The sequence below is a fragment of the Schistocerca nitens genome, chromosome 4 (genome assembly GCF_023898315.1).
Source record: "Schistocerca nitens isolate TAMUIC-IGC-003100 chromosome 4, iqSchNite1.1, whole genome shotgun sequence".
Taxonomy (NCBI): Eukaryota; Metazoa; Arthropoda; class Insecta; order Orthoptera; family Acrididae; genus Schistocerca; species Schistocerca nitens.
This window is the reverse complement of record NC_064617.1, coordinates 297140384-297157104: the sequence shown is the minus strand read 5'-3', so window position 1 is coordinate 297157104 and position 16721 is coordinate 297140384. Positions and strand designations below refer to the sequence as shown.

Sequence of the window (16721 nt, the reverse complement as noted above, 5' to 3'; positions counted from 1 at the left end):
CTTAGTACTTCAGTCTTACCAAAGGTGGCAGGACAATCCCTAAAAATGTAATCTCTACACAATTTCCCAAGTGCTGTCGTTACGTGAGCAGACAACCTGGAGCGTTTTCATCAAGCACAACCCTGGATGCCGGCCGGTGTGGCCGAGCGGTTCTAGGCGCTTCAGTCTGGAACCGCGCGACCGCTACGGTCGCAGGTTCGAATCCTGCCTCGGGCTTGGATGTGTGTGATGACCTTAGGTTAGTTAGGTTTAAGTAGTTCTAAGTTCTAGGGGACTGATGACCTCAGATGTTAAGTCCCATAGTGCTCAGAGCCACTTGAACCATTTTTGAACAGCCCTGGATGACTTGGTTTCTGTGGAATGAATCTGCAGATACTGCGGATATTCACAGGCGATCGGTGGCAGTACTCCGCAAGCCAATGTACTTTGGCGCAAATGGCTCTGAGCACTATGGGACTTAACATCTGAGGTCATCAGTCCCGTAGAGTTAGAACTACTTAAACCTAACTAACCTAAGGACAGCACACACATCCAAGCCCGAGGCAGGATTCGAACCTATGACCGTAGCAGCAGCGCGGTTCCGGACTGAAGCGCCTAGAACCGTTCGGCCATAAAGGCCGGCTACAATGTACTTTGTACGGCGGGTAGTGGGAGGGGACGGGGGGGATTTGATTTACCTGAATCATTTCCCTCCTTCCATATTCCTGATTCTCAAGGTGGAAACTCAGTTCGATGGCCAAACTTTCTATAATTTTACCCTCGTGGTCCTTACACATTTCTCGAGTCATACTGGAAAACGGATCGAAAAGAGATAGGGATGCAGTCTTTCGCCACTACTTTTCAAGAGTGGAGAAGAATTACATAATCTGTGGATCGGAATGAGCAGTGTAACGAGTACAGAACATGGACTGACAGTAAAGCGAAGAATGACAAAAGTAATAAGAAGTGGCGGAAATGAGAATATCAAGAAGTTTAACATCAAAGTTGATGATCGCGAAGTAGGCGGAGTTAAGGAATTCTGCTACTTTGAAAGCAAAATAGCCAATGACAAACGAAGCAAGTAGGACATAAAAAGCACTTTAGCACATGTAAAGATGACATTCTGGTCCAAAAGAAGTCTATTAGTATCAGATGTAGGCAAGAAATTTCTGAGAGTGCGCATCTGGAGCACAGCATTGTATTGTAGTGAATCATGCACTGTTTAAAAAATCTGGAATAAAAGGGAATCTAACCGTTTGAGGTGTGGTGCTACAGAAAAAATGTTGAAAATTAGACGGGCTGATAAGGGGAATGAGGAGGTTTTCCGCAGAATAGATGAAGAAAGGAACAAATGGAAAACGCCGACAAGAACGAAGGATGGTAAATGGGTTAAGACGTCAAGTATTAGAGGGAACTGTACAGGATAAAAGCTGTAGAAGGAGACAAAGATCGGAATACATCCAACAAGTAATTGAGGAATTAGGTTCCAAGTGCTACTCTGAGATGAAAAGGTTGGGCCGGCCGTTGTGACCGAGCGGTTCTAGGCGCTTCAGTCCGAAACCGCGCTGCTGTTACGGCCACAGGTCCGAATCCTGCGTCGAGCATGGATGTGTGTGATGTCCTTAGGTTTAAGTAGTTCTAGGGGACTGATGACCTCAGGTGTTAAGTCCCATAGTGCTTAGAGCCACTTGAACTTGAAAAGGTTGGTACAGGAGAGGACTTTGTGGCGGGCCACAACAGACTAGCCAGAAGAATAAATTGGAATCGGGCGTTTTTAGGAAGTCTCAACGCACTGGCGCTGACTAAACGTCCTGCTGCGCATGTAGCTAGCTGGTGTGATAGCTTCCAGTATAGGGAGGTGCGTGAGACCCAAAGCGAACCCGCGCGGTGGATTAAGGACCGTGGGCTGGTACACAGGCCAACTCGGGTGTTCTCTTTAAGAGGGCCTCCACGCCCGTTTAGGCAAATTCTTGGCTGATCCTCACATTCCGACTTCGAGGGTACAACACACTAACAGTTAAAATAGGATGCGATATGGAACAGTGTTCAAACGATTCACAGACAGATGGCGCAAACGTCGTTCCTATCTCAGGTGACCTTGAGTGTGGCGTCAGGAAAGCACTAGGTTTTCGGTTACATCGGTTTAACCGTCCAAAATAACCGGTTTCTGAATTAACCTATTTTCTTCTTTGCTCCTATTCTTTCCTGTAACAAACGTAGAAATCGAACAAAGATTGCAAAACTTTGACTCTTTCGATTTCAAGATATATAGAATTAAAACATTAAACTAAATAGACAAATGACAGAAAATATAGTCCGTCCAACGTTCGGTGCTTTTCTCGAAAAATGATAAGTGTTTGAATACTACAAGAAATCACCAGCATTCTCCTATTGATTCTAATTCTTTGAAACTCTGCTCGAAAATAATGTTGTAATCATATCACTATATCAGCATTACTAATAGTCAGAACTAAAGGGTGAAAACTGAGATTGAAACTACACTCCTGGAAATTGAAATAAGAACACCGTGAATTCATTGTCCCAGGAAGGGGAAACTTTATTGACACATTCCTGGGGTCAGATACATCACATGATCACACTGACAGAACCACAGGCACATAGACACAGGCAACAGAGCATGCACAATGTCGGCACTAGTACAGTGTATATCCACCTTTCGCAGCAATGCAGGCTGCTATTCTCCCATGGAGACGATCGTAGAGATGCTGGATGTAGTCCTGTGGAACGGCTTGCCATGCCATTTCCACCTGGCGCCTCAGTTGGACCAGCGTTCGTGCTGGACGTGCAGACCGCGTGAGACGACGCTTCATCCAGTCCCAAACATGCTCAATCGGGGACAGATCCGGAGATCTTGCTGGCCAGGGTAGTTGACTTACACCTTCTAGAGCACGTTGGGTGGCACGGGATACATGCGGACGCGCATTGTCCTGTTGGAACAGCAAGTTCCCTTGCCGGTCTAGGAATGGTAGAACGATGGGTTCGATGACGGTTTGGATGTACCGTGCACTATTCAGTGTCCCCTCGACGATCACCAGTGGTGTACGGCCAGTGTAGGAGATCGCTCCCCACACCATGATGCCGGGTGTTGGCCCTGTGTGCCTCGGTCCTATGCAGTCCTGATTGTGGCGCTCACCTGCACGGCGCCAAACACGCATACGACCATCATTGGCACCAAGGCAGAAGCGACTCTCATCGCTGAAGACGACACGTCTCCATTCGTCCCTCCATTCACGCCTGTCGCGACACCACTGGAGGCGGGCTGCACGATGTTGGGGCGTGAGCGGAAGACGGCCTAACGGTGTGCCGGACCGTAGCCCAGCTTCATGGAGACGGTTGCGAATGGTCCTCGCCGATACCCCAGGAGCAAGTGTCCCTAATTTGCTGGGAAGTGGCGGTGCGATCCCCTATGGCACTGCGTAGGATCCTACGGTCTTGGCGTGCATCCGTGCGTCGCTGCGGTCCGGTCCCAGGTCGACGGGCACGTGCACCTTCCGCCGACCACTGGCGACAACATCGATGTACTGTGGAGACCTCACGCCCCACGTGTTGAGCAATTCGGCGGTACGTCCACCCGGCCTCCCGCATGCCCACTATACGCCCTCGCTCAAAGTCCGTCAACTGCACATACGGTTCACGTCCACGCTGTCGCGGCATGCTACCAGTGTTAAAGACTGCGATGGAGCTCCGTATGCCACGGCAAACTGGCTGACACTGACGGCGGCGGTGCACAAATGCTGCGCAGCTAGCGCCATTCGACGGCCAACACCGCGGTTCCTGGTGTGTCCGCTGTGCCGTGCGTGTGATCATTGCTTGTACAGCCCTCTCGCAGTGTCCGGAGCAAGTATGGTGGGTCTGACACACCGGTGTCAATGTGTTCTTTTTTCCATTTCCAGGAGTGTATTTTTCGGTTAATGTGTCTGTTTTCGAGGGCTACGAACAGATATACCCATATTGTGTAGTCAAAGGCGGCAGATTAGCTATTTTCTATTTTTATTGTTTACTATGAAATAATTGTTGTTAAATTTATGAATTTCTGTCCTACTCTTCTTCTCATATATAATTATTGTTAAGTTATTAATTTATTACTGTTATCATAATTTCCTTCCTTTTTTATTATCTCATAGCAAAGGCAGACAAACCTTTAATCCTTTAAAGCAACTGAATAGCTGTACTTTATTGCTACGTCACTTCGTAAAAATATTTCCAGGCTAAGGTTCAAATGGCTCTGAGCACTATGGGACTCAACTGCTGAGGTCATTAGTCCCCTAGAACTTAGAACTAGTTAAACCTAACTAACCTAAGGACATCACAAACATCCATGCCCGAGGCAGGATTCGAACCTGCGACCGTAGCGGTCTTGCGGTTCCAGACTGCAGCGCCTTTAACCGCACGGCCACTTCGGCCGGCTCCAGGCTAAGGTTGATGGCATTCTGCAGTACAACGGATATCCGGCTACGACATCGAGAAACTACCGTATATACCAGGTGGGAGCAAGTCTTGCACACACTACGCATTGCAAATAGGCTGTTTAGGTTTTTATGTTGGTAACGCCACGTAGTGCTCTGTATGAAAATCGCTGACTACACTGTGTGCAGTCTGTGGCTGGTTGGAATCATTGTTGGAATATTCACTTGTGTAGTGTTGGGCAGTTGGATGTAGTGATGGGCTAAACTGCGGTTTTCCGATATCAGTGATTTCTGTGAATGCTACTTTTCAGTATCTGTTATTCTTAACTGTGATTTGTCGCAGTTAAGAGTCGCAGTTAAGGAACATAGGTCGTGTATCCCTCCGCCACTGCTATTTCTGCGATTTCTGCTACTTCCGCGATTTCTGCTACTTCTGCGATTTCTGCGACTTCTGCGATTTCTGCGACTTCTGCGATTTCTGCGACTTCCGCAATTTCTGTGACTTCTGCTACTTCTGCGATTTCTGTGACTCCTGCGATTTCTGCGACTTACCACCGTATGAAAAAGTTACATCTGTCAACACAGAAAATTGCATCTCAACAAACCTGTCATTGGCAAGTATGTTTTACGTTTTTTCTTCTGTTGGCTTTAATTTTGTATTAAAGAAACAACTGTGAAAATATTAATAGTGTAATTAATATGTAAGTAGCCGTACAGTACCGTAATAGTTCGTGTTTAGAAAATGAATTCTAACATATCGTTATGTTGACAGGTACCTGAACTACATTTCAGTCACTCAGTAAAGTGATAACTCAAAATATCATTGTCAACAGATCTGAAGAAATTTCCACTGCGTCTTTAGACCGTTTTAGTCAGACGAGAGGTTAGTTTCTAAGCTTTTCGATGGAGTTAATTACTACAGTGAGATCGTTCTTGCAAATGTGATATTCATTATAGCAAATATTAGCAATCTACTCTGTCAATTATATTGCTAGTAATTAGTGACAGCAAAAATTGTTTAATAATCCTTGTGTTTTTGCAGACGCAGTTCTGACTCTGATTACTGGTTGCTGTATGTATCTATCCACATCAAGGCTGTTGAGAGAGACTCGTGAAGATTCAAGACAGCTCTTAGAGGATTTGCAGTTTAAAAGTGAAATAATTGTGAAATAAGTGTGTGTTGTGAAATAAGTGTGTGAATGATGAAACTGTGTTTTATTGAAGTTGTTGTGCGATTTTAAAGGAATAATAAATGTTAAACACAGCGAGTGAATAATAAAAATCTCATTTTCCACATGTTAAGCCGTCCAATACCCGTAATTTTCCGCCACTTACTTATAGGTAAACACTTGTTGGACAGTGACATGCCCCCCCCCCCCCTTTCTCCACAATCTTGGTGTGACACTGACATGTAACATATCCCGAAGTCTACAATTTGCATTTTGAGGCTGTTGATATGAAAGTGGGAAGTACAGATCTTCCAGTTAAATCAGAAATAGCTTAAGTGCATTACTTGAAAGTAACACAGGAAAAGCTTACTTATGTAGGTGGTAGTAGTGTCGGCAAAAAGTTCTTGTGTGAAGTTACCATGTAGAACACCAGGTGTAAAACTTTTCTCCCGAGTCTTGAACTGTGTCGGAACAAAAGTGAGGCATTGATATGACTGTTTTCATTTCACTACACTTATACAGATGTCTGAGTTCTGCTGTGTTAACATTGCAAAGTCCTGTAGGCATGTGGAGTATTAACCAAAACTGTCATATTGGAAGCAGAATCAAACACATTTGTTACGTTACTTGATATTTTCAGGAGAAAAAGGCAATGTTGCTTCTTATTAATATAATACATTCAGAGTCACAGCAGTATTTGACCAACCATAACTGATGCTGAATGCGCATGTCGTCATATAATATGAAGGGCTTATTTCAATAGTGGTACAAGTCCATTACCTCCACTTTTCTGTCTATAATGCTTCTGAAATTAATGATCCAAACAAACATAAATAAAGGTTCATCTCCAGCAAGAAGCCATATGCTTGAATATTTCTGGTATCTCAACTGCAGATTTTTCAGCGCTCATTTAACTTTACGACTCTGTATCTCAAAATGAACAAAAATGGCCTTGTACCACTATTGAAATAAGCCCTTCATATGCACACACAGCACACACATCGATCTCGTGAGGCACAAGGCTCTCATAACGAAGTACGTACGTCGGTCAACAGATGGCACTAGGAAAAGTATGTTAACTGCGCTTTTTAGTTGCTACTTGCGACTCTTAGTTGCGACTTGTCACAGAAATCGCAGTTGGACTCGACAGCGTGTCGCCGAGATGAGCGTAGTACGAACTTTGGTCAACAGAAGGCACTGTTAACTGCGCTTTTTAGTTGCTACTTGCGACTTACAGCCGCGACTTGTCACTGAAATCGCAGAAAGGAGTATGGAATTCGGCCCACAGATGGCTCACGGCGTTGAATGTGAAATGCTACTTCCGACTGCTAACTGCGACTGAAATCGCAGTTAGATTTTGTAAATTTGTTAGTGTGATATCTGTGACTTCTCAATCACTGTGATTTCTAACAGATACGCGATTTCCTGCCCACCACTAGTTGGATGTGAACAGCGCGTAGCGTTGGCCAGTTGAAGGTGAGCCGCCAGCGGTGGTGGATGTGGGGAGAGAGATGCCAGAGTATTGAGCGGACGATCTGGTCGTGTGTCCGTCAGAAAAAGGAAATTTGTTTAATTGGATGTCACAAAATCATATAAATATATATATTATTTAGCTGGCAGTATTGGCGCTCGCGTATCGCAGTAGTTCGAGTAACGAAGATTTTTGTGAGGTGAGTGATTCATGAAAGGTATAGGTTATTGTTAGTCAGGGCCATTCTTTTGTAGGGATTATTGAAAGTCTGACTGTGTTGCGCAAAAAATATTGTGTGTCAGTTCAGTGATGATCAGAATAAGTAAAGAGAAAAATGTCTGAGTACGTTCAGTTTTGCTCAGTCGTTTGAAAATCAAATACAGTAGAAGTTTACCAGCACAGTCATGCTTAATTTTTCTAAGGGGACGTTTCAAACGGACATCGTCGACATTCAAGGAAAATAAACCATCAGCCTTGCACCGTGAACGCGGAATCAAAAATGGAGCAACACAATAATCACAAAGGTTCGCTCCACCAGGATCAAAGGCTAAATCCTTGGGAGTTACAAACCGTGCTGGAGAATAAGCTAAGTATCCACTTTTAAAGAATGCAAATAGAATCATGTAAGTGTAACGGGGTAGTGAGAACTGATGGAATGTGATGGCACACAACCGAATGTGAAACAATCTTCCATGGAGCTTATCGTGAAACTGGCAATCTTTAAGGCGTAGCTATAGTTAGTGCGATAATATGTTTTATAGACACAGAAAAAAACAACATGCAGAGGTTGAGTTTGTTCAGTGCTTCCAGGTGGTATGAATTGCAATGTGACACACTTTTCAGAAAGGATAGTTTGCTCTAAAGGAGTATGACTTTTATATGCCGACCAAGACACAGGCAAAAGAAAGTTATCTTGACCAGCTGATGGCCAAAAATAGTGTTCATATCGTAGATGTAAATCTCTTACACCCATTTTCCCACTCTTACTTGTTGTGACGTAAATATTCCCTACTGCCCTTGCAAGATCCCGCACACGAGAAAGAATCGTAGTTGGCAGAGAATCTCCTTCTGGCAGTACCATACACAGCTTTCCAGTCAATTTACCATCCAGACTAACAGTCTGTATAATTCTGTACGAAAGCGTCAAGTCAATAGTTACCTCGAAGAAAAAGCCTGTTGACACACAGTCAACATGGGTTTAGAACACATTGTTCCTGTGAAACACAACTAGCTCTTTATTCACATGAAGTCTTGAGTGCAATTGACCAGGGATTTCAGATGGATTCCGTATTTCTGGATTTCCGGAAGGCTTTTGACACTGTACCACACAAGCGGCTCCTAGCGAAATTGCGTGCTTATTGAATATCGTCTCAGTTATGTGACGAGATTTGTGATTTCCTGTCAGAGAGGTCACAGTTCGTAGTAAATGACGGAAAGTCATCGAGCAAAACAGAAGTGATTTCTGGCGTTCCCCAAGGTACTGTTATAGGCCCTTTGCTGTTCCTTATCTACATAAACAGTTTTGGAGACAGTCTGAGCAGCCGTCTTCGGTTGTTTGCAGATGACGCTGTCTTTATCGACTAATAAAGTCATCAGAAGATCAAAACAAACTGCAAAACGATTTAGAAAAGATATCTGAATGGTGCGAAAAGTGGTAATTGACCTAAATAACGAAAAGTGTGAGGTCATCCACATCAGTGCCAAATGGAACTCGTTAAACTTCGGTTACACGATAAATCAGTCTAATATAAAAGCCGTAGATTCAATTAAATAGCTAGGTATTGCAATTACGAACAACTTAAATTGCAAGGAACACATAGAAAATGTTGTCGAGAAGGCTAACCAAAGACTGCGTTTCATTGGAGGACACTTAGATAATGTAACAGACCTAATGTGGAGACTACCCACACTAAGCTTGTCCGTCCTTTTCTAGAATACTGCTGCACGGTGTGGGAACGTTACTAGATAGGACTGATGGAGTACATCGAAAAAGTTCAAAGAAAGGCAGCACGTTTTGTATTATCGCGAAATATGGGAGAGAGTGTCACAGAAATGATATAGGATTTGGGCTGGACATCATTAAAAGAAAGGCGTTTTTCGTTGCGACGGAATCTTCTCACGAAATTCCAATCACCAACTTTCTCCTCCGAATGCGTAAATATTTTGTTGACACCGACTTACATAGGGAGGAACGAACACCACGATAAAACAAGGGAAATCAGAGCTCGTACGAAAAGATATAGGTTTTCATTCTTGTCGCGCGCTATACGAGATTGGAATAATAGAGAATTGTGAAGGTGGTTCGATGAACCCTCTGCCAGGCACTTAAACGTGATTTGCAGAGTATCCATGTAGATGTAGATATAGATATAGATGTAGATGTAGTTGATAGAAGTCTCTTGGTACTTCTAATTTCCAGAGGCACTTCATTATTCATTTCTTCTACAAATCCCGACTGATTGGAGTAGAAAAAAAAATTCGCTACTGAACGATGCGATAAGTTTATTATCCCATCTACAGATTTTCGGGTCGATTCCGCAGTTTGTTCTGCACTGTCAAGTTGGCGCTTATTTGAAACTTTGTTATCTTAAGTCTTACAATACTGTAGTTATGCAACCATACACTGCTTCCTTTGATATCATTGTAATCTATGTCGCACGCAATTTGATGTGGATAGTGTAGTAGGTCACTATCATGCACATCCTGTAAAGTGTATCGAGCATCCTTTAAACGCGCATACACCAGTTATTTTATCCAGTGTGCCTTACCCTTTCTTGAATATTAGTTGTTTTCCTTATGCAATACGGTCATAATGCTGCAGATTTATTCGAAATCTGTCCATATTCGTTTTTTTTTTTTTTTTACTATGCTGCAGATGATCTTCCGTGTATGTAATTATGTTTAGTACCTGTCCTTGGACAACGAGTGTGACATACTACTTTTGACTGGAGAGGGATTTTGTGGCTCCCTTTCCCACAAAGGCCGGCCGGGGTATCCGAGCGGTTCTTGGCGCTACAGTCTAGAACCGCGCGACCGCTACGGTCGCAGGTTCGAATCCTGCCTCGAGCATGGATGTGTGTGATGTCCTTAGGTTAGTTAGGTTTAAGTAGTTCTAGGTTCTAGGGGACTCATGACCTCAGAAATTAAGTCCCATAGTGCTCAGAGCCATTTGAACCATTTTGAACCTTTCCGACAAAGATGATGAACTACATGGCTTGACACCAGTTTCAGTAACACTTTCACTTGCTGAGCACGTTTCACTATCACTGTACCTCTCGTGTACATTGTCCGCACATTCCACTGACTCATCTTGCAGAAACGCTCATATTTCATCTGTCACTTCTTTCTCACTCTGAAAAATTTTTTGGCTTCTTTTCTGACGAAATGTCAACTTCGGCAACTGTTGTTGCAGCCATAATGCAATGTTTGCTTTGTTTATCGTTGCCGTTGCTCTGCTTTGTACAGACAACACCACCAGCACTGCAGCTCTGTTGTGTGTTACTCGAGTAAGCAGTTCAGCTACGCTCCGTATCCTCATGCTGTGCTCACCACTGGATTGTTCCAGACCCCCCCCCCCATTTTATAATTAGCAGCCTATATTACGGTTGCAAGGTAGGCAATATGTGGGGCGTCGAATGCCGTAAACATCATTGGCCTTTAGCGACTTCGCACTCGAGAGGATCCTTGTTAGCCCGACGTGTTGGAAATTTGCGCCAAGATACGGCTGTTGCGGTTACTAATCGTTCAAACAGATAGTTCTGCGAGACGGAGCATCTGTAATATTATTTTAAAAAATTACTCTTGCTCTCAATAGTTAGTCAATACCGAAACATAACAATTATATATTCTTGACAGTGTTGCAGAATGGAGGGGGGAGGGGGGAGGGGGGGGGGCGGGGCAATGTGCAGTCTAATAAATGCAGACGAAAAACCTCAGAAAGCCAAGATGTAGGACCTTATGTGAATTGGTAGACCATAAGATCCGAAGATAGTAAAGCACTCCTACTCAAACCAGTTATCGAAATGAATGCTTTACTGGCTGTCTTGACTTTTTGAAATATTTCTTCTAAGCTTAAACGAAATGAAATGAAGTGAAAACGTAAATGATTTATCTCCATTTAATTTTGCTTTTTAGATCTTACACTGTACGATGTTATGAGAACTTTTATTCAGTTATTTAGTTAGCGGTTCCGGTAAAGCGACATTTTTATTGCAATCGTTTGCTAAACCTAAGGCCACAGTTAAGATTTACTTTGATTAAACGTAAGTTTCGCAGTGGGTTTTTTCTTAGGCCCCTTACACGGTAATTTACCCGAGCAAATTGCAAATCCAACATACTAATATTAAATAGGAAATACTTCTTAATGTTCTGCAAAATTATTGGCCACGAATCGGCTTTCGGCTTCGTGGGTCACGTTTCAGGTGACAAGATAACCTAAGACGCCGAGAGCCGATTCATGACCAATAATTTTGCAAAATATTAGGATGTGTTTCCTGTTTAATATTACTATAATATGCTGCCAAGCACAGACGTAAAAGCCAATTAAACGAAAATACTTTTAAACTGAAGCGTATCTAATAAATTTTAAGTAAAATACTCCTCCTATTGAGAAAGGGATACGCCAAAAAACTGTTATCTGACTTGATTGGAATACCTCCAACAACTAATTGAGGGTGTAGGTTGCAAGTGCTACTTTGAGATGAAGAGATTGGCACAGGAGAATAATTCGTGGCGGACCCCATCAAACCAGCCAGGAGACTGATGACTCAAAAAAAAAATCATTGATGACTTCTTCACGATATGGTTCCGTAAATGTATCAGAGCCCTCATTCAATACCTGTAACGGTACAGAACGAACAGACGACTGGATATGCTCTGAGGTGACATAGGTCATCGGATAACTCCTAATATCGTGTCAAACCTCCTTTTTCCCGGTGCAGTGGAGTAATTCGACTTCGAATACACTCGACAAGTCATTGGAAGTCCCCCGCAGAAATACTGAGCCATGATGCCTTTATAGCCGTCCATAATGTTGCTTACCTCTTGATTATGTCCGATAAATGTTCGGTGTGTGGCCAAATCATTAGTTCGAATTGTCCAAACTGTTCTTGAAACAAATCACGAAGAACTTGGCCCGATGATATGGCGCACTGTCATCCGTAAAAATTCCATCACTGTTTGGGAACATGAAGTCCATGAATGGCTGCAAACAATCTCCAAGTGGCCGAACATAACCATTTCCAGTTAATAATCGATTCAGCTGGAATAGAGGACCCATTCCATCCCACATAATTACAACCCAAACCATTGTGGAGCAACCACCAGCTTGCACAGTGCCTTGTTGACATGCCCATGGCTTCGTGGGGTCGACACCACACTCTAACACTACCATAGCGCATTAACTCCCCATTTCGACGCAATTTCCTGAAGTGTAATTTCGACATATGTTCTGCATTCACTTCCGTGGGTATTTCACGTACTGTTGCTTGTCTGTTAGCACTGACAACTGTATGGAAACGCCGCTGCTCTCGGACGTTAAGTGAAGGCTGTCGGCCACAGCCTTGTCAATGGCCGGCCGGAGTGGCCGTGCGGTTCTAGGCGCTACAGTCTGGAACCGAGCGACCGCTACGGTCGCAGATTCGAATCCTGCCTCGGGCATGGATGTGTGTGATGTCCATAGGTTAGTTAGGTTTAATTAGTTCTAAGTTCTAGGCGACTGATGACCTCAGAAGTGAAGTCGCATAGTGCTCAGAGCCATTTGAACCATCTGAACCTTGTCCGTGGTGGCCTAACGATTTCCAAACGGAATGTCCGGTGCGTCTGCCTCCAACTACCATTCCGTGTACAAAGTCTATTAATTCCCTTCGTGTGGTCATAATCACATCGGAATCCTTTTCACATAAATCACCTGAGCACAAATGACAAATCTCCCAATACAAAGCCCTTTTATGCCTTGTGTGCGTGATACTACCGCCATCTGTGTGGTGTCACCGCCAGACACCACACTTGCTATGTGGTAGCCTTTAAATCGGCCGCGGTCCGTTAGTATACGTCTGACCCGCGTGTCGCCACTATCAGTGATTGCAGACCGAGCGCCGCCACATGGCAGGTCTAGAGAGACTTCCTAGCACTCGCCCCAATTGTACAACCGACTTTGCTAGCGATGGTTCACTGCCAAATACGCTCTCATTTGCCGAGACGATAGTTTAGCATAGCCTGCAGCTACATCATTTCCTACTACCTAGCAAGGCGCCATTATCAGTTACTATTGATATTGAATCATGTACCGTCAAGATCGACGTTCTTCAGTAACGGATTAAAGTTAAGTAGTCCACCAGCTACGTCCTTTTTCCTAAATTCTAATTTCCTTGTCCTGTTCCAGACCTCACGCCAGCCTGCGTGAGCTACAACGTGTGCCTTTCGGCTTCCTTCTAGTAACACGGTGTTGGCTCTCCTGCCAACCAAAACATTGGCGACGAGGCGCAACCGCGTTCTTATCGATATTGCCCTGATTTACTTGTGTAGTGGCTTCGCCACTATCTCCAGATGTACTGTCCGAATTTTATCGCTTACGCAGACGCAGGCCTTACTGGATGCCCTTGGACAGCTCGTCCAGTGTCAACGGGCACTGCAAAACGATGTGGCAGCTGCCGCTCCACCACTAATGCAGCCACACCATGCTGTTGCACCAACTTTTCGCCCTTTTGATGCTGCACTGAAAAGCTGGACGGGGTGGTCACGCCAATTTGGATTCCATCTCGCCGCCTACAGAATTCAAGGTAACGAGCGGGAGCCTTTTTTGCTATCATCAGTCGGGGTGAAAACGTACTGTGTGATAGTCAAATTATTTCCCCGACGCGACGTAGCAACTCTGTCCTACATTAGATGCATATTTCAAAGAATCTGTCGATGAAGTTGCGAAATGGTATACCTTCTTTCGTACAAAACTTACAGCAGGGCAGACTAATCGGGAGTGGGTTGCAACCTTGCAAGGACTTACTAGGGATTGTGCTTTTGAGTGTCAATGTGGACTCCCTTATTCAGATACTATGGTACGTGATGCAATTGCACAGAACGTTTCTGATGTTCGTATAAGTTAACAGATTTTGAAACTAGTCAATCCCTCCCTTCAACAAGTGATGGACATATTGGATCGGCAGGACACACTTGACTTTGATCAGGAATCATTTGAAACTTCACCAGCCGTGTGTCAGGTTAACTGACCCGCCGGGCGAGCTGCACGGAGCAGTAAACAGCCCTCGCGCCCGGCCGCGCCGCTGCTGCCAGGCTCTCAGCCGCGTGTGCCGCGCAGGCAAGCAAATGCAGTGCTAAAATCATGCCCGCGGTGTGCTACTAGACATTCGCGTGAGAATTGCCCATCACAGCAGGCTATCAGCTTTTTCTGTAATAAAAAAGGAGATGTTCAGTGTGTTTGCCAGAAAAAGCTCAGATCGGAAACTCACAACCATTCCAGGCCCTTTGCTTCATGCTGAATTCGAACCAAGGATACTCAGGCTCGTGAAACTTCGTCCATGGAAATTCATGTAGTTCGTTCCACTCCGATCAGTGCCACTCTCTCTAACAGTGACTGTGTTTGTCCCACAAATAGTCTGCGTCGCCATCGCCGGTAATCCCGTCAAGTCGCAAGTGATTTTGTACCAGTGTCAGTTCACGTTGCACGAGACAGTTGCTCTTGTCGTCAGCAGGACAATAAACTTTTTGTAGACGTGGACATTAACGGCAAAGTGATACCATTCCAGCTCGATACCGGAGCTGCAGTTGCACTGATCAATCAAGACACGTACAAACAGCTGGGCACACCTCCGTTGCGTGCCGCAAATGTTAAGCTAACTAGCTATTCAGGTCAAAAGATCCCTGTGTTAGGACAGTGCAGCCTTCTTGCAACATACAAAGGACAAACAAAACTTGTGTCATTTTACATCCTTCGTTCTTCTTCTGCAGTGAGCTTGTTTGGTTTCGATTTATTTCAGTTGTTTAACTTGTCTATAGTAAATCAGGTCCTATCAGTGAACCAGACTGTGCCTTCGGACAGTGTTTCTCTTCTATGTGAAGAATTTGCAGACATTTTTGCACCGGGCCTTGGTTACGCTAAGAACTATAAAGCACATTTGGAACTGAAAGTAAACACGCAACCAAAATTTTTCAGAGCGCGCAATGTTCCTCACGCATTGCGTGATGAGGTCGCAAAAACATTACACGATTTGGAATCACAAGGTGTAATTGAATGTGTGCAGGCTTCTCTCTGGGCATCACCCTTAGTAATTTTGCCAAAACCTTCGGGAAAATTGAGACTTTGTGTGGACTTCAAGGCAACAGTGAATCCACAACTAGTGATTGCAACTTTTCCTTTACCCCGCCCGGAAGATCTTTTTGACAAACTGTGCCCGGGTAAATATTTTTCGAAGTTGGACCTAGCCGATGCGTACTTGCAAATACTGGTCAACGAAGACTCCCAGCGCGTTTTGGTGGTTAACACGCATCTTGGTTTGTATTGATTCAAACGACTGCCATTCGGGTGCGCATCCGCCCCTGCATTGTTTCAGCAATATCTACAAACTGTTTGTGCGTCGGTCCCCACTGCAGCAAACTATCTGGACAATATTGTGATCTCCGGAAAGACGGAAGAAGAACATTTAGCCAATCTCAGAACATTATTTCAGGTCTTACGACAAAATGGTCTTCGCTTGCGGAAGGACAAATGTGTCTTTTTTGCTCGTGACTTGCCCTACCTGGGACATGAACTCAGTGCCCAAGGCATACATCCTAGTCCCAAGCACCTCCGTGCCATACAAGACTTGCCTTCGCCGCAGAATTTGAAGCAGCTACAGAGTGTGCTGGGAAAAATAAACTATTATCATAAATATGTGCCGCATGCCTCTTCCATTTCAGCTCCGCTTCATCGCTTACGCCGTAAAGATGTTCCGTTCGTCTGGACGACGGAATGCGAACGCGCCTTTCGCCAGTTGAAATCGGCGTTGCTTTCCAATACTTGCCTTACGCCATTCGATCCCCAGAAGCCCCTTTTGTTGATGGTGGATGCATCGGATTTCGGGATCGGTGCTGTGCTTGTGCACAAAGATGGATCGCACGATCTCCCTATTGCCTTAGCGTCCAAATTGCTCTCGTCTGCGCAAAGAAATTATTCACAGATCGAGAAAGAAGCATTGGCTCTCGTATTTGGTGTTACAAAGTTTCATGATTTCTTGTATGGTCATCACTTTACCATCATCACAGACCACAAACCTTTGACATCGCTTTTTCATCCGAACAAGCCTGTACCTCCACGTACAGCGCAGAAATTCATTCGCTGGTCTACTTTCCTCTCGCAGTACCGCTACGATATCTTGTATCGGCCCACTGCTAAGCAAGGAAACGCCGATGCGTTGTCCCATTTGCCTGTTGCTGAGGATAGAGCATTCGATTCCTCCGAACTGGCTTGCATGTTCATTGATTCGGCAACCGATGACGTGGTCGAATCGTTTCCGATTGATTTTCGTCGTGTAGCTACAGCCACAGCTGCCGACCCTGCCCTTGCTACCGTTCTGCGTTTTGTTGCTACGCAATGGCCCTTGTCAAAGTCACGGATCGGGGATCCGTTGGTTCGCCGATTTTTTGCTCACAAGGAGAGACTTTTTGTACGACGTGGTGTTTTGC

General features: G+C 44.6%; 1 protein-coding gene across 1 annotated transcript in view; it reads right to left on the bottom strand.

Moving 5' to 3' along the window:
• LOC126253311 (ABC transporter G family member 23-like) overlaps positions 1-16721 on the bottom strand; it is a 591420-nt gene that overhangs the window by 468444 nt on the left and 106255 nt on the right. The window lies entirely within an intron of this gene.